This window comes from Bos grunniens, chromosome 12 (assembly GCF_055505025.1).
Source record: "Bos grunniens cultivar Pamir isolate PY7600 chromosome 12, Bosgru_T2T1.0, whole genome shotgun sequence".
NCBI lineage: Eukaryota > Metazoa > Chordata > Mammalia > Artiodactyla > Bovidae > Bos > Bos grunniens.
This window is the reverse complement of record NC_141176.1, coordinates 26,874,773-26,895,824: the sequence shown is the minus strand read 5'-3', so window position 1 is coordinate 26,895,824 and position 21,052 is coordinate 26,874,773. Positions and strand designations below refer to the sequence as shown.

Below are 21,052 nucleotides of genomic sequence, written 5' to 3'. Positions count from 1 at the left end.
ACAACTCCTGAGTCCACACTCTGCAACTACGGAAGCCCCGTGCTCCGCAACAAAAGAAACCATGGCAAGGAAGAGTAGCCCCCACTTGCTGCAACTAGACAATGCCCCAGCGCTACACAGACCCAGCACAGCCAAATAAATAAATAAAACAAAATAAAAACATGTATGACGTTCTAGGCCAAATTTTTTTATTGGTTCTATTTTAGGTTGAAACAGGTATGGCTGGGGGTAGGGAAACATTAAAAAATAGATTTTAGAAAAGAGAAGGACTATAGTGAAAGGAAAACCTAAATGAAGTTTTAAAAACTAATTGGCACATTATGTGTATTTGTGTGTGTGTGTGTGTGTGTGTGTGTGTGTCTTAGGCAATGAGTGGCATCTAAAACACTGGACAGCATGAACAAGAGGACTCAATATGCAGATCATATAGACAATGTACATTTCAAAGTTTTTAACTGAATTGGGTTGTGTAATTAATTATCCCAACAGCAGCAGCTGACAGACTCAGAAAAAAGTTCAAAAGAACCAGGATAAACATGCAAGAGTTTATAAATAACATCCATCTGTTAATAGTTATATCTCATAGATGCAGAATATCAGCACGTGTTCCTCATACCAGTTACTGTTTATCCGAAAATATCTCTCTTGCCAAAGCACCTTGATGAACAGGGATGGGGGACAAAAGGAGAGTGGGAGGGAAGACACTTCAATTTTTTAGTTTGCAACATTTCTATAAAATGGTGTGTTTTCTTTTCTTCCTCCTTTTGCAACAGGCTTGTGATGTTATCTTTATCTGAAATCATAGGGCCAATACCAAAGAAGGAAGCAATGGAAGTCATGGGTCAGAGCCAAGCATTGTTCAATCTGTGATGTGACTCTGCTGAGAGTATCAGGGCTGCAGAACCCAGAGTACTCAGAGCAGGTTAATGACAGCAGTGCCTGCGAAAGAACCAGCAGCAGAAGAGGACAATGTGGGACCTCCAGAGAGCTCAGGGAAGCAAAAGATTTGAAACATGTTGACTTGATAGATTCTTTTCTAAATCAGGGTTTAGACATCAGCTTCTGTTAAGTTTTAGGCCCATGTTCAAATAATTATCTTTAACTTGTCCCATTCATATTAGAACAGCATTAGTAGGGCCAGTTTTCTCCTCCTGACCTCACAGGCACTGTTCAGAATAGTTGGTACCTGTGAAAAAGTTTAAGCAGGTAGATAAAAAATACTTTTCTATCTTTCTATCTTGAATTGAATAGATAAATGTGAGCACCATGAGGAATCAGAAAGCTGGGAATCCTTCAAGGAGCTTAGTCTAGCTGGGGAGATAAAATACTTAGTTATCTAAGGCTACATAACAAATTACCCCCAAATTGGTAGATCAACATTCATTATCTCACAGTTGCTGTAGGACAAGGAGCTGACACCAGCTTGGCCAGGTGAATCTGACTCAAAGTATCTGAGAAGGTTGCAGAGAAGATACCCACTGGGGCCGCAGACTAATCCATGAAGGGATTGACCACTTCCAATCTCAACCACATAGTTGTTGTCAGGCCTCCGGTTTTTGCCTGCTTGTTTGCCAGAGACTTCAGTTACCACAGGGCTCTATCCACAGATGGTCTGAGTGGCTCAGGACATGGTAGTTGGCTTTGCTTGAGGAGCAGAATCTGAGAGAGAAGGCATCCAAGGTGGAAGCTACATTCAAATATCAGAAGTGACACACCATCACTCCTGCCACGGGCTGTAGTCACACAGAACAGCTCTGATGAAATGTGGAAGGGGACCACACAAGTGTGTGAAAACCAGGAGGTGGGGATCGCTGGGGACCACCTTGGAAGCTAACACACATACATCCTTACAGAAGCACATGTGCAAGTTCAGTGAATGATAATTCTGAGGGAGTGGTTCTGAAAATAAATGCTGTACAAGAACATTGCAAGAGGTTAGGCTAATCAGGAAGGGGTCATGGTGCTGACAGGGCTTCCAATAAGTCTTAAAGGATTGGTTTAGCATTTAAATAAGCAAACAGAAGCTGGGAAAACATTCCTGTCTCCAGGAAGATTACCTACAAGACAAACAGTGGAGGAACTAGGAAAGCCAGCCAAACTCTAGCAGCCTTCCACTTTGTGGGTCAAACAAGTTTTTTAAGAGAAAGAAATATTGACTTTTCTTTCCTAGACTTCTGATTTGTAACTCCTTGACGCTAGAAACTGTGATCCACTGAATCTTTTGAAAAATCATGTTTAGAGTAAAAAATGTAGAAGGAAATTCACAATCATGGCATCAACACATGGAGTACCTGTAACACCAAACAGGGAAAACTCTATGTAAGGTGTCTGATGCTCCCCACGTGGAGAAGGCAATGGCACCCCACTCCAGTACTCTTGCCTGGAAAATTCCATGGATGGAGGAGCCTGGTAGGCTGCAGTCCATGGGGTTGCAAAGAGTCGGACACGACTGAGCGACTTCACTTTCACTTTTCACTTTCATGCACTGGAGAAGGAAATGGCAACCCACTCCAATGTTCTTGCCTGGAGAATCCCAGGGACGGGGGAGCCTGGTGGGCTGCCGTCTATGGGATCGTACAGAGTTGGACATGACTGAAATGACTTAGCAGCAGCAGCAGCAATGCTCCATGGGTTTTGTATAGTGCATTGGAGTGTTACCAGATGCTGAAAGAGAGCATTGTTTTTCAAATCAAAAATATCGCGTCAAAAATGGGATTAATAAAACATTAATGGATTCTGATGAGCTGTTTTCACAGTGTGTATTATCTAGTGATTAATACTCTATCAATGAAATATTTCTCATATCATTTAGCCTCTTAATTTATGTAGATGTGAAATAAACAAAGGCAAATGATATATTTATGTTGGAGTATTTTTTTGTCTTTGAGGTTGATGTTTAATAGTGAGATAAGCACTCAACTCAGAAGCCCCTGCATTGATTGGTCCCTCTCTTTTAGGGTGTCTGGGCCGTCTGTAAGGAGCACCTGGATGCAACAGATGACGAAGGCAAGTCATATTAATAAGTCTCCTTTGAACTCTCATGGCCTGTACTCTGGTGATTGAGTGGAAGTGACTTGTTCCAGCTCCAGAATATTCAGTATATTTCAAATATACTGAATGGTTAGTTTTGCCCTGCACTGTCTTTTTGTGTGTGGGTAGTGGCACTAGTGGTAAAGAACTCACCTACCAATGCAGGAGACATAAGAGATGTGGGTTTGATCTCTGGATCAGCAAGATCCCCTGGAGGAGGGCATGGCAACCCACTCTAGTATTCTTGCCTAGAGAATCCCATGGACAGAGAAGCCTGGCAAGCTATGGTCCACAGGGTCACAAACAGTCATACACAACTGAAGCAACTTAGCATTCATGCATGCACAAAATACACATACCATAAAATTTACCATGTGAACCATTTTTAAGTGTACAGTTCAGTAACATTAAATAAATCACATTACTGTGTAATAATTAACACAAACCAATTCCAGAATGTCTTCATCAACTTAAAGTCTATACATATTAAATCAAAACTCTCCAGTTACCCCTTCTCAAGCCCCTGGCAAACACTACTCTACTTTCTATCTGTATGAATTTGACTATTACAGGCGCTTCATATAAGTGCATTAGTTGACCTTTTGTGTCTGGCAAAATCACATAGCAGAATGTCTTCAAATTTTGTCATATGTCTTAAATATACTTTGACCAAGAAGAAAATCAGAGTCCCTCTTAAGCATATGGCATTTGTTTGTATCTTTATGTGAGACTATATGTAGTTTCATCTCCTGTCAACGTGCAGCATGCACGATATCTTAGGAGGGCTAAGGGCTGTATACATTTACCCCTGAAATAGGAGAAGAGAAACAGAAATAGTTCAGTTGACATTGCTTCTTGAGGATGTGGGCAAGAACCTATGGCTGGGATCAGTATTAGTGAGAAGCAGGAGTTGGAGGTGAGGGGTTATGGGTATTTCCCCTGACCCATCTGACTTCTGCCTTTTGTACAGGCTCCTGAATGATCCATTTGTTGTTGTTAATTTTGTTTTTTCTGGAGTGCCTCTCTTATTACAACCATATGGCATGAATTGCTTCTAGTCTTACGCATTTCCCTTCATTGATGCAATGATATAAAAGATTTTTAAAATGTTCAACCTTCATTACACTTCACTGCTTATGAAGATTTATGGATTTTGTTGCTATTAAATGGAACCAGAAGTTGTTTTAAATCTCAGTGTGTCCAGGCAGAAATGTTACTGAATCATTTCAAGACCTATGTGTGATATATTTCACAATATCAAATATATACAAATAGATAAATCACATCACACTCAAATCATTAATTGATTAATATGTCTGTATGAGTGTGGGTATATGTGCATGTGTGTGACATAAATAACAATGGGATTTCTAGATGAATGTGACAGAATGTCACAGAGACAGAATGTCTCTGTAAACACCTGATGAGCTATAATCAGCAAATTGACCAATCTGATACTGTCCCTGTCTCAGACATCAAAAAAGCAGTCAGAGAGGTGTGATCTTTACAGTGGATGTCACCTCATGGTTCACAGCTGTGAAATACAAAAAAATATGAGGAGAGAAAGAAGCTTTCCAACTCTGTTTGAAGACATAATCTGGATTCTTTTCAATGTTCTTTAAGAGAGTCAAGTATAAAAACTCCTTTTAAAATAATTTTGGCTGTTGGACTACAATTTACATGCAGTTCTATGCAGAGATGAGACCATGTGCATCCCTAGCTTGTACCACGGTTACAAGCTACAGTTTCACTTTTTTCTTTCCATCAATAGAAACATCATTATATGGTCTTAACTGGGCACATTTTCAGTTCACCATTGCAAAGGAAAAAAAGGCAAAATTCAACTAGTGGGACTACATCAAACTGAAAAGTTTATGCAAAGCAAAGGAAGCAATTAAAACAAAAAAGGCTACCTAATGAATGGGAGAATATAGCTGCTAATCATATATCTGATAAAGGGCTAATATCCAAAGTATAAAAGGAACTCTCTTTACAACTCAAAAGCAAAAAATAAAAACCCAATTTAAAAATGGGAAAAGAAACTGAATAGACATTTTCCCAAATAAGATATACAAATGACCAACAGGTATATGAAAAGATGCTCACTCAAGCACAATAGGATACTACATCACACCTATTAGGATGGCTATCATCAAAAGGACAAAATAATACATGTGTGTATGTGAGTGGGTGTATCAAACCATCACAATGTACACTTCAAATATATTACAATTGTATTTGCCAACATCAATAAAGCTGGGGTGGGGGAAGACTTCTCTGATCCCATGGCACTCCTTCCTTCCTCATTATAGCATTTACCTCATAGATAGTCTTCATTTAATAAACATCTCCTGAGCACCAATTATACATCAGTCAGTAATGAAAGTATGGAGGTACGTCATTAAACAAAGCAGACTAAATTGTTTAAATTATCCAGTACTTGTTTGTGATTTTTCACAGGACTTGAAGTTCCAGGATGGCAGAAATATAATCTTTCCTGCTGGTATCTCAAATCTCAATGCTTAGCACTGGATTTGACACATAATAAATAGGCTCTTAAAATTAGTTTTTGTTTAATGAATATGACTGAATGACAAAAGCATGTCACTTTAGCATAAACAGAAACCTCCCATACTCAACTGAATATGCCGTCTTTTAGTTAAATTCTGCTAGCATTACAAATAATCCAGTGACCACCAAAGACACATTAAGTTTTCACTTATAAGAAAAATTCAAACATGTTTGGTGTTGAATGGACTTGGGTGCGACATCAAAGGGGAAAAATGGATGAGGAATATCATTAGAGAAAATGCACTTTATACCTTCTCTTCTTCCTCCCTTCTGAGGAATAAGCTTTGCAACAGCCAGCACACAGATTCAAAAGGACACCAAAACAAAACAAAAACAACTGGAAAACTTTCTTTGCATACAAATTGCATGACATCACATGGCATACATTTCTATACCCAAGTCCATATGACACCAAAGGCAAGTGTAAACATAGAAGAAAGGCTTTGAAGGGACTTCCCTGGTGGTCCAGTGGTTAAGAAACCACCTGCCAGTACATGGGACATGGGTTCAATTTCTGATCTGGGAAGACCCCACATGATGCAGAGCAAAAGAGTAGCTCCTACTTGCTGCCAACTACAGAAAACCTGCACTCAGCAATGAAGACCCAGCATAGCCAAAAATACATAAATACATAAATTTAAGAACAACAACAAAAAAAGAAAATATGCTTTGGGCCTTGGGTGATTTATCCATCAGGTAAATTTTAGGTTCCAATTTCCCTGTAGTTGTTCCTTCCAGACACGAAGATAAAAACTCCCCAAAGTCACCCATCCAGAGCCCTGCAATGGAGAGAGCCAGGAAGCATTCTTTCCTGGCAACAAGCATCTACTTACCACTCACCAGTAAAAGTCTCCTTTTGGGAGCCTAGTTTTATTCCACATGTCAAAGATAGCACAGAAACCATGTTACATCCATGTCAGCTAGGCATACAATGGCTTACCCACACCCTTTTCATTTTAGCTTTCTTTTTCTTTTTTTTTTACCTACTTCTCTTCTACCACCCTTGTTTAATGGACCCCCTGCGAGCTATTCATGAAAATTCTTTAAACTAGGAGGGGAACTGATTACTAAGATTTATGAGGTTGTGATGATTTATTCACTTCTTAAGGAAAGAGGCAATCCATCACACTTTCAAAAGCTAGACAATCAAGTTCTGCTTATATTTATATGATATCATAAAGCTGTTTTCTTGAAGTACAACTAAGCCACCAACTTAAAGATGATGCTGATTTGCTATAGGCAGATATTTTGGACAAGAATATTTTAGAGGCCAGTGTATTTGCTTGCCATTGAGGATATTTTCAATGGAAAATAAGCTCAAGAGTGGAATTACTCTGACTCATTTGCCTGGCATTTAAATAAATTTATTTGGAAAAATGTTTGCTAGACATCTATCAATACTATGGGACTAAGTGCTATGCTAGATGTAACAGGTTTCCTACCAACCATACGCTCACAAGAATTCACAGTATAATAGGGAAGTGAAGTGAAGTCGCTCAGTCGTGTCTGACTCTTTGCAACCCCGTGGACTGTAGCCCACCAGGCTCCTCCATTCATGGATTCTCCAGGAAAGGATACTGGAGTGGGTTTCCATTTCCTTCTTCAGGAGATCTTCCCAACCCAGGGATCAAACCCAGGTCTCCCTCATTAATAATAGGGAAACAGATAGCTAAATAAAAAATTATAACACAACGCTAATTGCTAAAAACACAAAGCCAAAATTTGCCCAAATTGGAAAGTTCATTACTGTCTACATGAACCCAAAACCATGAGTCATGTCCATTTTTTACTGTAGGCATTAAAGGATTTTCAATCTTTTACAGAAGAAAGAAAGATGTTATAGGAAACCCGAAATACAAAAAAAAAAAAAAAAGATCTACTTTCAGTACATAAAAAGAAACAAGAGGGTAAGGATACCCTTCTGTTTCTTTTATGTACTGAAAGTAGATTTTTTTTTCATATTTGGGGTTCCCTATCAAATTGCCAACATCTGCTGGATCATGGAAAAAGCAAAAGAGTTCCCAAAAAACATCTATTTCTGCTTTATTGACTATGCCAAAGCCTTTGACTGTGTGGATCACAATAAACTGTGGAAAATTCTGAAAGAGATGGGAATACCAGACCACCTGACCTGCCTCTTGAGAAACCTATATGCAGGTCAGGAAGCAACAGTTAGAACTGGATATGGAACAATAGACTGATTCCAAATAGGAAAAGGAGTACGTCAAGGCTGTATATTGTCACCCTGCTTATTGAACTTATATGCAGAGTACACCATGAGAAACTCTGGGCTGGAAGAAGCACAAGCTGGAATCAAGACTGCCGGGAGAAATATCAATAACCTCAGATAGCAGATGACGCCACCCTTATGGCAGAAAGTGAAGAGGAACTAAAAAGCCTCTTGATGAAAGTGAAAGAGGAGAGTGAAAAAGTTGGCTTCAAGCTCAACATTCAGAAAACTAAGATCATGGCATCTGGTCCCATCACTTCATGGGAAATAGGAAACAGTGGAAACAGTGTCAGACTTTGTTTTCTGGGGCTCCAAAATCACTGCAGATGGTGATTACAGCCATGAAATTAAAAGACGCTTACTCCTTGGAAGGAAAGTTATGACCAACCTAGATAGCATATTCAAAAGTAGAGACATTACTTTGCCAACAAAGGTCCGTCTAGTCAAGGCTATGGTTTTTCCAGTGGTCATGTATGGATGTGAAAGTTGGACTGTGAAGAAAGCTGAGTGCCGAAGAATTGATGCTTTTGAACTGCGGTGTTGGAGAAGACTCTTGAGAGTCCCTTGGACTGCAAGGACATCCAACCAGTCCATTCTGAAGGAGATCAGTCCTGGGTGTTCATTGGAAGGACTGATGCTAAAGCTAAAACTCCAATATTTGGGCCACCTCATGTGAAGAGTTGACTCATTGGAAAAGACCCTGATTCTGGGAGGGATTGGAGGCAGGAGGAGAAGGGGACGACAGAGGATGAGATGGCTGGATGGCATCACTGACTCGATGGATGTGAGTCTGAGTGAACTCCAGGAGTTGGTGATGAACAGGGAGGCCTGGTGTGCTGCGATTCATGGGGTGGCAAAGACTCGGACACAACTGAGTGACTGAACTGAACTGAAGGATAAGAATAAAATGTGAAACTGCTGGTAAAATTCCCCCCCACCTCTTTTTTTACAGTGGCTCCTTGTTGGTTATCTATTTTAAATATGGCAATGTATACATGCCAATCCTAAATTCCCTAATGACCTCATCCCCCGTCACCTTTCCCCTCTGGTAACAATAAAGTCATTCTCTAAGTTCGTGAGTCTATTTGGTAAATTAGTTCATGTGTGCTCCTTTCAAAATTTTCCAGTTGTATGTACTATTCCATCTCAGACAACTCTTATGTTGGAAAAAAATCTGATAAATGAATTTTAACTGAGATGCTAATGGCTTGTAGTCTAAGTTATCATCATACTGGAAATTTTTACATTAATAGAAATAAAATTTTACACTCTTAGAAATAAAAGCTTTAACTTACTATTATGAATCACTGGAGTATCAAGCATTGCATGAGTTTCATCTCCAAATCTGAATACTCTGCCCTGATTTGTTCAAATTAAAATACTCTGACATTCATCAACTCCACAAATCAAACACTGTTCTAAGTCACATGCATCCAGAAACAAATCATTTAGTAGACTCCTGTTTTTTATCTAATTATTTGTGATATAGAATAAATGATAACAAAAGCAAAATGAAAAATTTATATAAAACAATTACCATCAGAATTATGGTAATCATGGGAAAATGACTCAAGCTGTATTTTTTCAAAGGCCTGAATCATATTTTGCTTTTTATTTTTCCTTTTCACAAGAAAACTCAGAAGTATAATAAAGTAATTTTTAAAGAAATAATATATTCACATCCTTAACTAAGCATATACTCAAACACCTCACCTGGGTATAACCACAGCAGGTCATGAGATTTCATTCTTTAAGCAGCCACATCCCAGACCAGCAGTAAGCAGGTAGTCTGTAATTCTTGCAACTGCTGTTAAGAAAAAAAAAAAAATTAATAAATAAACTCAAAAAGAAACTAAAGGAGGAAACAGTTTCTTTTGATTTATTGAGCAGTCTTCCAAGTGCCATTCAGATTAGAATTTGTATTAGCAGGGGTTTTAAATCACCCAAGGCCAAGGGTTATCTGGAAATCTCATTCTAGAATAAGGCAAAGAGAAGCTCTCTAATTTTACAACTGGAATATACAAACTCTGGCCATCATACCTGGGTCAGGATTCTGGAAGGTGAGCCCATGGGTGAGGGAGGTGGGTTTGAGGCCTCAAAATAACAACTTATAGGAGACCAAGATAACTTTCTAGCAAAATCAGAATTTTAAAAGTCTAAATCAAGCATCAGATTAAAGGCTTGGTCACAGAGGTGAAAACTGTACAAGACGTTGGGATGGCCTTCCAACCAGTAAGATGGGAGCCGGCCAGACATGTTGGGGGAAAACCTGAGGCCCCCTGACCTGCCTCATCATAATGTCCACTACTTGACTGTATGGGGTGAAGAAAGCAAGGACAGAGCAGATATAAACAGAGGAAACGCTTCCGAGCAGAAGTTGTACAGCGTGCACTTTTAAGAAAAAAGTGTTTCTGAATTAAGATATGGAGTAGGCACTAGTGGGCGAAGGTTAGGATGCCCCAAGAGATAAGAGTGAATGCTAAATTCCTCTCAACTTTGCTCAACAGATTTCAGTTCCCAAAGTGCCAAATTATTTTGTTTCACTAAACTTAATCCCAAACGCAAAGCTTCAGTTCATTAAAATAGCAACACCTAACGTTCTCTGCAGCTAATTCAGTTGGTTTCAAAACTTCAGCAGAGCCCTTTTAATAGTTTCAAGCAAATTACACATCAAAACTGCTATTGGGGCTGCCTAGCAACAAAGCTAATTGCATAACATAAACTCACTGCAAGTTCTTAGTAAAACAGATTTTTATTCAAATATAAAAGTTTTTCTCCACAGAAATATTTTTAAAGGTATAATGTGGAAATAACATATAAAATATTCCTTTAGACTATCATATATATGAAAAACATATGAAAAACTTATATATGTACAAAATCAGTGTACCTCTGGAAACTGCATATTTATCACAACTAATGCATTAATAAATCTGTTTATTTTCTTCCACCCTCTGAGTCAAAGTGTTAGTTGCTCAGTCATGTCTAACTCTTCGGACCCCATGAACTGTAGCCTTCCAGTCTCCTCTGTCCATGGAATTCTCCAGGCAAGAATACTGGAGCCAGTTGTCATTCCCTTCTCCAGGGGATCTTCCCAACCTAGGGATTGAATCCGAGTCTCCTGTACCGTAGGCAGATTCTTTACCAACTGAGCTACCATGGAAGCCTCAACCACCCCCTGCATGTTGTAATATGTTCCCTCATTTATAAACTAGAGATAATTTCTTCTGAAACCATGAAGATGTCTTTATGTCATCATCCATGGAAGTAACTGTCCTGCTGGTTAGCACTACCATCCTATTCATGGCACTGAGTTTGATAGAAAGCCTTAAAATTAGCCATGCCAGACTTTCCTCTGTCTGACTTGTTCTTATAGGGATGAAGAATATAGTCTGAGTTATTTTGGAAAAGCATTTGTTTACATGCTAAAAAGATCTACAACAGAAATCAAGAAGAATATTCATAGCCAATGTCACTGGACTATTTTTTACACAAGAACTAGGTAAATCCTACAATCTCATTAATCTTACAATCACTAATATTAATAGACAATCCTGTGGTAGTGATTACACCTCCATAAATATCAAATATATTTTAATGGCATGTTCATTATGAAAACATTAAAATAAAAACCAAAATTTTATTATAGATTTCTATAGGAATGGTTCAACTGTGACTAGTTCTTATAGGGAAACTTTAAGGACTAGGCATTTTTTCCTCTAATCTACAATCATCCCTCCAGTCCACAAGTTTTTGAAATTTGATGATAAATGACTAATGCCCTATTAAGTTACTGTGCTGAACATTCATTAGTGTTCAATAAATACTGATTATAGTTCTTTTCCTCCTCAGCATATATCAATATCTAGCATTTTTATTTCATTTCTTATCATTCCCTTGAAAAATAATGATTGCAAATTAATTTATTTTATTCCACAGAGTTTCAAATACTTAAAAACCACTTTACTAGAAAATCTGATTTTTTTTAAAGCAAGCTTTAGAATGTAATATATTGGTTTTCCTGTATACTTCATAATAACCTGTGGATTTGTTCATTCTGCCTATAATCATTTAATTATTTGTTTAAGCCAGTATGAAAGCTGCTCACTATGGTGTTTTAATTTATTGCCTCAATCTGTACTAAAGATTTACAAGATAACCTCATCCTTTCAATCTGTCATGACTGATAAAAGCTTTAAATAATCTATTAGAGAAAAGCAATGCCACACACCTGAGTAATGTTTCACATTTTAGAGCCAATTTTGACATGCAGAATTCAGAAGACAAGGTGTTAATCATCCCTGTGACATTTCGGAAATCCCCAGTGGCTGACAACGTTTGGTGCTTAGTAAAGTGAACAAGGCATTACTAAGACAATCATCAAAAAACTGCCTCGACCGTGAAGGACCAATCTGATCAAGAACAGATACACCACTTCTGGTGAAAATTCTAAGGAACCATTTTCAACCGTAATAGTGGGGGTAATAACTGGGCTTAGGGAGAAAATTGGAACTGGCTTAATATTTCAGAGCCATACCATTCAGTAGTGCTTAGAGAAACACAGCTACAGCATTCAAAAGCTATAGAATTGAAAACTGAAAGGACAAAAGTGTCTCTACCATTCTCTAAAGTTGAAACTAAACAAAATATGAAACACAAAGTCAAAACAGATATAAGCCTGCACAAATGGGACAAAAAATTGACTTTGTTAATTCCTTGAAGAATAATGAGAAAGGAGATCTTTGTAATCAAGAGAGAATTATTTTGTTTTCTGTTTGTTTTTTGTTTTTGGTCATTGACATGTTTTTTCCTGCAAACACTGCGGTGTTTCTTCCTGTTATGTTTCTTCCTAGGTGCATATGATTTAAGGACACTGAAGTGAGAGGAAGCAGGGTATTATAACAGTTATTATAACAGTTACCCTAGAGAGGGCTCTAGGGTAAGAGCCTTCTTATTCTAGATTTGGGTTTAAAACCTGGTTCCATCATTTCTTTCCATAAGATTTTTGGGCAAGTGTATGCTTAAGATCTTCTTCTGTAGAATAAAAATAAATAACAGCAGTGTACCATAATCTTGCTATAAAATTTGAGAGAAAGTACATAAAAATTTTTAACATGGTAGCTGCTCCATCACTGATGCTCAGAAAAAAATGGTAGCTATTATAATTAATAGCACTTTGAATATGTACATGCTCAACAGAGACTGATTGGATGGGTAGATGGATGCATTGCTGAAATAAGAGAGTTGCAGACAGTAGGCAAACAGCTCAGTAGGTATAGACATAAACACCTTGTTTACCAGCATTTAACTGTCTGGAAAGACTGAATACCAGAAATGCTGAACTAGAAAATCACCAGTCCAGCAAATCAATGCAAGAGAACTGGGATAACCAAGCAGGTCAATCCTTTCAGTTCTGGGTTATTCATTAAAACTTTCAATTCACACAATGTTTTGAAATGTCATTTCATAGAAATCCCTCCACTCCTAGGAGTTTCCTCTTAGCCTCTTAATGTTGGAAATTTCAAATCTAAAAATCTATGAGACTGATAATGATATATGTCTCATGTTCATCACAAAGCACTGACAGGTAGGTATTATCATCTCTATTTCTTAAGAAATTTAGAGTCATAAGCTTTTGATAACTTGTCCCAACCCCATATCTACCAAATGGTAGAGCCAGGACTCAAACCTGGGTTTTAAATTGCATTTTAGTGCAATTGTATTCAATACCTACTATGTGTGTGGTGCTGTTTAGATACTATGGATACAAAGGTAAACAATATGCCACAACTCCCCTCAAATGGTTTATGAGTTAATATTTTAAAAAAAGAGAAACACACTCAAAACCACATTAAGTAGCTTATGAAAACTGTGCATTCTGGGTCCCACCCAGACTTCTGATTCAGCAAGAATGGGATACAGGCCAGGAGTCTGCACTTGTAAGAGGTCTTCCTGGGGTCATTCTCTCAGACCACACTTTGTTGTTGTTCAGTCACCAAGTCATGTCTGACTCTTCATGCTCCCATGGACTGCAGCAAGCACTCCCTGTCCCTCACCACCTCCTGGAGTTTGCCCAAGTTCACAGTTCGAAAGCATCACTTCTTTGGCGCTCTGCCTTCTTTATGGTCCAGCTCTCACAACAGTATGTGACTACTGGAAAAACCATAGCCTTAACTATATGGACCTAGAGACCAAACCTAGAGAAAGTTTATAATAGAGACAAGTCTAGGAACAGAAAGGGACACTTCCTCGGATGATGGCTCCTGAACTGAGGGTTGAAGGACCAGTGGAAGTTACCTAAACACAGAATAGGGAAGAAGAGTGAAGCATTTAGACAGAAAAACAGAATTGACCAAGGTTTTGAGAGATGAAACTCAACACTGGTAAAATACAGCAGTTAAAGTAAGTGAAGCCGCTCAGTCATGTTTGATTCTTTGTGACCCCATGGACTGTAGCCCACCAGGCTCCTCCGTCCATGGGATTCTCCAGGCAAGAATACTGGAGTGGGATTGCCATTTCCCTCTCCAGGGGATCTTCTTGACCCAGGGATCAAACAGTATGCAGACTTACGCACTGCAAGAAGACTCTTCACCGTCTGTCTAAGCCACCAAGGAATCTCCATGGCAGTTAAGTGTAACTAAATTAAAAGCAAGTAAAGGGGAAAGGATTTAGAGAAAATAAATACAAATCCCTAGGGATCAAGGTCCCATGGGAGCAAGATCCAGAGTTAGAGAATGTGCAGAAGGCCAGGGCCGCCCCAGGTGGATCTGAAGCAAATGAGCAAGAGATAAGTTGCTTCCTCCCAAACTTCTCTGAATCTCAGATTGTGCTATGGTGAAAGTTGTACTAGTTATTCCTGAAAAATAATATTTCGCTTGGAATGACCTGTTTCAGTTAAAATCTGTCTCTAAGGAGGATCTGAGCCAAGTTAGTAGCAGGTTTCTACATACAAAACACATATTTCAAGATAAAACAGTGAATCTTCAAATTACACTTAAGTCAATACAAGTTACAAAGCTAATTAAAGTGCAGTAAAGGCGAGACTCAGTAGCTCTTAATCTTCTGTGCTTTGCTTTACCGAATTTGAAGTCTTTCCTCTCAGGTATGCAGAGCAGATGTAAAATTGTTATGCCAGGCCTTGTCCTACTTAGAGGCCTCCTACACCTAAACCATTTCAATATTCTCTGGGTTCTGTGTAGTAAGAGTTGGCCTTTTAGACTGAGTCTTCTCCATTTCAGCCATGGGGAACGACATTTGTTCTCCACAGTCTTTGGTTTGAAGAAAGTGGGTATAATAGGATGAACATAACCAGATGGATCAGAAAAATTACACAAAAACATGCAAGCTTATAATGGGGCATAGTTATTGATCGTTGGAGAAAGACATCTGTCCGACCTAGAAAGTCAAAGAGAGAGAGTGGCTCAATTCCAGCAATCTGGGAGACAAAGAAGGAGCACATTTCATCTGCAGCCAAAGTTAGATTGCTCTGTCAGCCACGAGGGTGTTTCCATTATGCCCCACTCGTGCAGGAAAGGGCTAGGATAGGAGAAGCCAGGAAGCAGAAGAAATCACTTCACGGCTAGTTGTTCCTATTTCTCACGGTATTTCCCAGAGGGACATCACTGGCTTTTACTTTTTCCTGGACAATTCTTTCATTTGGAAGCTTTTCTCATTTACTCAAACATACTTGTTATCCCTGGCCCCTGCATACTAAATGCCAAAAGTGACCCCAAAACTCTCCCTAGTGAGGATGAAATTCCCTTAAGGAGAACCACTGAGTAGATCTTTGAACCCTTGGAGAGGATCTTTGAGGTCATCAAGGTTCCACATTTCTATTTTGTAGATAAAGGAAGTGAACTCCATTCCAGATTTTATTAAGTAGGGACAAGCCTAGAACCTGATTTTCATGACTCTCAGGTAAACACTTATCCCCTATATCTTGGTGCTGCCAGATTTTGAAATGATTCCCTACCTTCCCACTGACACCTCTTATTTACACAATCTAAAACCTCTCTCTTGACCACAAGGAAAATTCAGATTTCTGACAACTTCTCTCTGTGGCAACATGTGTTGGCCTACTTTCTTTCTTGAACTTAAAGTACTGAACTAGAACTGAGCTAGAACTGAAGCCGATAGGCAAAAACTAGGCTTAGAGCTATGGGAAAACCCAGACACCTTCAGATGGAAAGTGTAGGCAAGATTAACGGATCTTATCCTCATGAAATTTAAGAGTAAGGATAAAAAAAGAACTGAAAAGCTTCCCAAGAAAAAGGTGAAAAACAAATTTCTTTAAAGAAATAATAATCAGATTTACACCATAATTTTCATCAGAAACACTGGATCCTAATAATAATAGCCAGTAAGCATTGCTATCAAGTAGGTAAAGAAACAAAATCTTCAAATTGAAGGGAGGAGGGTGGCAGTGTTAATTTTTGAAACTAGAATTCTGTATCACTCAAAACACGAGATAAAATGCATGCATATATGAATATATATTCAGGCATATATGCAATAAAATGTTTATCTGACATACAAAACAATTACCTCAGTTTTTCCCACTAAAAAAGTGAGAAGTCTAAGAAAGACATTCAGTTCAGTTCAGTGGCTCAGTTGTGTCCCACTCTTTATGACCCCATGGGCTGCAGAATGGCAGGCTTCCCTGTTCATCACCAACTCCCAGAGTTTACTCAAACTCATGTTCATTGAGTCAGTGATGCCATCCAACCATCTCACCCTCTGTCATTCCCTTCTCCTCCTTCTGCCTTCAATCTTTCCCAGCATTAGGGTCTTTTCCAATGAGTCAGTTCTTCACATCAGGTGGCCAAAGTACTGGAGTTTGAACTTCAGCATTAGTCCTTCCAATGAATATTCAGGACTGATTTCCTTTAGGATGGACTGGTTGGATCTCCTTGCAGTCCAAGGGACTCTCAAGAGTCTTCTCCAACACCGCAAAAGCATCAATTCTTTGGCGCTCAGCTTTCTTTCTAGTCTAACTCTCACATCCATACATGACAACTGGAAAAACCACAGCTTTGACTAGACGGACCTTTGTTGGCAAAGTAAGGTCTCTGCTTTTGAAGATGCTATCTAGATTGGTCATAACTTTCCTTCCAAGGAGCAAGAGTCTTTTAATTGTATGGCTGCAGCCACCACCTGCAGTGATTTTGGAAACCAAAAGAATAAAGTCTGTCACTGTTTCCATTGTTTCCACATCTATTTGCCATGAAGTGATAGGACCAGATGCCATGATCTTAGTTTTCTGAATGTTGAGTTTTAAGCTAACTTTTTCACTCTCCTCTTTCACTTTCATTAAGAGGCTTTTTAGTTCTTCTTTGCTTCCTGCCATAAGGGTGGTGTCATCTGCATATCTGAGGTTATTGATATTTCTCCCAGCAATCCTGATTCCAGCTTGTGATTCATCCAGCCCAGCGTGTCTCATCATGTACTCTGCATATAAGTTAAAAAGCAGGGTGACAATATACAGACTTGATGTGCTCCTTTCCCCATTTAGAACCAGTCTGTTGTTCCATGTCCAGTTCTAACTGTTGCTTCCTGACCTGCATACAGATTTCTCAAGAGGCAGGTCAGGTGCTCTAGTATTTCCATCAACAAAAGAGTCTGAAATGCAGTACTTAGATGCAATCTCAAAAACGACAGAATGATCTCTGTTCATTTCCAAAGCAAACCATTCAGTATTACAGTAATCCAAGTTTATGCCCCATCCAGTAATGCTGAAGAAACTGAAGTTAAATGGTTCTATGAAGACCTACAAGACCTTCTAGAAGTAACACTCAAAAAAGATGTCCTTCTCATTATAGGGAAAGTGAAAGTGAAATCACTGAGTCATGTCCGACTCTTTGCAACCCAATGGACTGTAGCCCACCAGGCTCCTCCATCCATGGGATTTTCCAGGCAAGAGTACTGGATTGGGTTGCCATTTCCTTCTCCATCATTATAGGGAACTGGAATGCAAAAGTAGGAAATCAAGAAATACCCGGAGTAACAGGCAAATTTGGCCTTGGACTACAGAATGAAGCAGGGCAAAGGCTAATAGAATTTTGCCAAGAGAATGCACTGGTCATAGCAAACACCCTCTTTCAAACACAGAAGAGAAGACTCTACACGTGGACATCACCAGATGGTCAATACAAAAATCAGACTGATTATATTCTTTGCAGCCAAAGATGGAGAAGCTCTATACAGTCAGCAAAAACATGACAGGGAGCTGACTGTGGCTCAGATCATGGACTCCTTATTGCCAAAGTCAGAATTAAAGTGAAGAAAGTAGGGGAAACCACTAGACCATTCAGGTATGACCTAAATCAAATCCCTTATGACTATATAGTAGAAGTGACAAATAGATTCACGGGATTAGATCTGATAGACAGAGTGCCTGAAGAACTATGAAGAGAGGTTCGTGACATGGTAGAGGAGGCAGGAATCAAGACCATCCCCAAGAAAAAGAAAAGCAAAAAGGCAAAAGTGTTTTCTGAGGAGGCCTTACAAATAGCTCTGAAAAGAAGAAAAGTGAAAGGCAAAGTAGAAAGGAAAGATATACCCATTTGAATGCACAGTTCCAAAGAATAGCAAGGAGAGATAAGAAAGCCTTCCTCATGCTATGCTATGCTAAGTCACTTCAGTCGTGTCCGACTCTGTGCGACCCCATAGATGGCAGCCCATCAGGCTCCCCCGTCCCTGGGATTCTCCAGGCAAGAACACTGGAGTGGGTTGCCATTTCCTTCTCTAATGCATCAAAGTGAAAAGTGAAAGTGAAGTCACTCAGTCATGTCTGACTCTCAGCAGCCCATGGACCGCAGCCTAGCAGATTCCTCCGTCCATGGGATTTTCCAGGTAAGAGTACTGGAGTGGGGTGCCATCGCCTTCTCTGAGCCTTCCTCATAAATCAATGCAAAGAAATAGAGGAAAACAATAGAATGGGAAAGACTAGAGATCTCATCAAGAAAATTAGAGATACCAAGGGAATATTTCATGCAAACATGAGCACAATAAAGGACAGAAATGGTATGGACCTAACAGAAGCAGAAGATATTAAGAAGATGTGGCAAGAATACACAGAAGAACTATACAAAAAAAGATCAAGGCCCAGAGAAGCACGATGGTGTGATCACTCACCTAGAGCCAGACATCCTGGAATGTGAAGTCAAGTGGGCCTTAGGAAGCATGACTACGAACAAAGTTAGAAGAGCTGATAGAATTCCAGTTGAGCTATTTCCAATGCTAGAAGATGCTGCTGTGAAAGTGCTGCACTCAATATGCCAGCAAATTTGGAAAACTCAGCAGTGGCCACAGGACTGGAAAAGGTCAGTTTTCATTCCAATCCCAAAGAAAGGCAATGCCAAAGAATGCTCAAACTATGGCAAAATTGCACATATCTCACACGCTAGCAAAGTAATGCTCAAAATTCTCCGAGCCAGGATTCAATAGGACGTGAACTGTGAACTTCCAGATGTTCAAGCCAGATTTTGAAAAGGCAGAGGAACCAGAGATCAAATTGCCAACATCCGTTGGATCATCACAAAAGCAAGAGAGTTCCAGAAGAACATCTACTTCTGCTTTATTGACTACATCAAAGCCTTTGACTGTGTGGATCACAACAAACTGTGGAAAAGAAAGACATTATTTTTTTAATATAACGAAACTAACTCAATTTAAAATACTATAATTCCTGGTGTGCCAGCTGCAGCACACACAGAATCCACTAGCCATGTGCATGAAAGATGTTAGAGAGCTCAGTGCAGGGAGACCACACCTGGGTGAGCAGACGGGGTTACCTCTGGGTTTGGTCATTCACAAATGGCGCCCCAGTCCACCTCTAAAGCAGGTTGTGCATATAGTCACAGAGATGCACGTGAGGTTTAATTCTTGAAATTTTTGATGGTTTGAACTTCATTCCCAGAAAACTTAAATGACAGTGGCCTAAATAATATAGGGATTAACTCTTTCCTCATAAAATAAGAACCCAACATGAATGGAACTTATGGTCATTGAATTAAGTGAAATAAATCAGAGAAAGATGAATACTGTAAGATCTCACTTGCATATGGAATCTAAAAAAGTCAAACACTAGAGACAGGTACTAGAAATGGGGGAAATTTTGGTTACAAGATGAGTAAATTCTGGGGTCTAATGTACAGCATGATGAGTATAGTTTACAATACTGTTTTATATGCTTGAAAGTTGCTAAGAGAGTAGATCTCAAATGTTCTCACTACAAAAAAAAGGTCATCATGTGGTTTTGACTGAAGCGTTAACTAATGGTACTATGGTAACCATTTCACAGTATATATGCATCAAATCAACATATTTTACACCTTAAATTCATAATTTTATATGTCAATTATATCTCAGTAAAGCTGGGGTCAGGGGTAGGCGGAGGGAGAACATTCAAGCCCAAGGAATGACATAAGCAACAGGAGTCAGGTAAGCAGACTCAACAAAGAGTAGAAATCAGAACAGCAGTTCTCAGCCTGTGGGCCCAGGACCTGGGGCTAAGCAGCTCTTACAAGAGGGCTGTAAGTCAAGGTATCAGACTCCTGGCAGACAGACTGAATAGTACCCTTACACATAAATACTACTACTGCCATTCAAATGTATTAGGTTCCATTGTGATTAGATAAATTCGTATGAATTTCAAAGAACCAGTAAATTCATTTTCAGTATCTAAACTTACATTTTCTCAATTAGTAAGTATTAAAATACAAATTCTCCATTTCAAGAAGTGTATAGAGTTTTTTTTTTTTTTTATGGTTAAAGTGAGAATTTCATACTTTAAATGTTTGGCACTATTGTGTTAATAAATATTGGAGGTTTCATTCTCTGACAATGGAGTTTTAAACAAAAGGATGGGAGAGGCAGTGTATATGAAGCAGCCCAGCCACCATAGACAGTTGAAGACATTTTTTTCTAATATTTGGATTAAAGAGAAAATCAAATACAACATTTTGTAAAAATGTATTAAAAGGTTACATATTAAAACCTATAAACTTTGAAGTTTTTTCCAGGAAATACAAAGTATTACAGTTGATGTAAAAAGAAGGGGACGACAGAGGATGAGATGGTTGGATGGCATCGCTGACTCAATGGACATGAGTTTGACTAAGCTCTAGGAGATGGTGATGGACAGGGAAGCCAGGTGTGCTGCCATCCGTGGGGTCGCAAAGAACTGGACATGACTTAGCGACTGAACAACAACAACAATGT

General features: G+C 39.0%; 1 protein-coding gene across 32 annotated transcripts in view; it reads right to left on the bottom strand.

The window, feature by feature from the left end:
* The window catches only part of LOC147361561 (uncharacterized), a 631,042-nt gene that overhangs the window by 418,086 nt on the left and 191,904 nt on the right, over positions 1-21,052 (bottom strand). For all 32 annotated transcript variants that reach the window (XR_015138085.1, XR_015138086.1, XR_015138087.1 and 29 more), the window contains one exon: positions 9,545-9,638. The gene's annotated coding sequence lies outside the window, so the exon portion shown is untranslated. The remainder of the gene's footprint in view (positions 1-9,544; positions 9,639-21,052) is intronic.